Source organism: Chinchilla lanigera, unplaced genomic scaffold (assembly GCF_000276665.1).
Source record: "Chinchilla lanigera isolate Chin_1 unplaced genomic scaffold, ChiLan1.0 scaffold00104, whole genome shotgun sequence".
Taxonomy (NCBI): Eukaryota; Metazoa; Chordata; class Mammalia; order Rodentia; family Chinchillidae; genus Chinchilla; species Chinchilla lanigera.
Genome location: NW_004955505.1, coordinates 4,300,468 through 4,302,011, shown reverse-complemented (window position 1 = coordinate 4,302,011; position 1,544 = coordinate 4,300,468).

The window sequence follows — 1,544 nt, the reverse complement described above, 5'->3', positions numbered from 1 at the left end:
GAAAGGCGAAAGGGCCCGGGACTGCCTCCTCCCTCCGGCCGAGCTGCCGTCTCTACCTGTCCTCTCCACGAGGGGCCCTGAGTGGTCATGACTAGAGCGAAAAACCAGCCTATTGCTGGACCTTGGCCCAGGTCTCTTGATCCTTCTCCAAAAATGTGTTCCTGCCTAGAGGATGCGAGACCCCAGGTAATCATACAGATAAAACCTATAACAAATGTGCTAGGTTACTTCTGGATTCCTTCTACTGGGATCCATCAGATCTTGTCCAGAGAGAGGGCTATAATCAAGGCCTTATCTAACTATACTCAGTGGGTCTTAAGTGACACCGCAGCTGGCCTCTCTCTCCTTCCCTCTCTCTCCTAAATAAAAAAGTAAAATTAATGAGACAGGCCATCCTCCAAAATCAGATGACATTAGACATCCTAACAGCAGCACAGGGGATATTTGGGTAATTATAAAAAGTAAATGTTGTGTGTACATTCCTGATTTTTCTGCTAATACCTCAATAGCTGTTCAAAATATTAGATGACAAATCAATGACACATCAGACTTAGAAATTCCCTGGACCTTATCCTTATCCTCTTTATGGGAAGCCATTACTGGCTGCTCTTGGTAAAAATCTTTTGTGACTGTCTTCATAATTATCCAGCAGATCTTATTATTTGGCCCATTACATACTTGTTTCTTTGGCTTTGTCTCCTCCAGACTTAAAGCTACATGTCTACCCAAGATAAAAATGCCTGGTTGTCGGATGCAGATTCCATTTCTGTCCAGGGGTGACAGGTCCCGAGAATGAGGTACTCACAGATGAAAAGAAAAGAGAAGCAAGAAAAACAAGAGAGGCATTAATTCTGGGACCAGGGGGCTTACAGCCTCTTGGACTGCAGCCTCAATTAGCAATCCCAGTCATCTTTTATTGAGCTAGTATAAATGGGCGGATACCAAATGTTTTAGCAAGGATAACACAGCTACTTAAAATATTATTCTTCTCCACATGAAATCCAACACATGCCTGTAATCCCAGCACTTGGGAGGCTGAGACAAGAGGATCGTAGACTCAAGGCCAGTCCGGGCTGAACAGTGAAGGCTTATTTTAAGAAACCCTAACAAACAAAAAACAAATCATTGTGTGTCCTCAGTGCTTTTTCTAACAAAAGAATGTCCTTCTCCACACCTGGTGTCTATCGAGGGCCTTTAGATAGACCCTCTGGAGAGTATCTCTGACTGCTGGTCAACAACTATGACCCCCTTCAGCCTGAAGAAGCCAGAGTGGTCATCACCCATTGTTCCCTAATGTTATAGGCAGTCGAGTTAGATAAAAATATTATAGGCAGTCAGACAGGGCTAGGCCCTCAAAGAAGCCAGTATGGAAGACAAGATACCTTGCAAAGGAAGAGATAGGCACTTCCTTTCAGGCCAGACATCAAGACAAAAGATTAAACGAAAGTACCCGGGGACCTCTCTAGGGATGGACATGAGTGATAGATATTCTAAACAGGTAGCGATCACCTTAAAGAGTTACTAACCTAACCCCCTACAGGAAC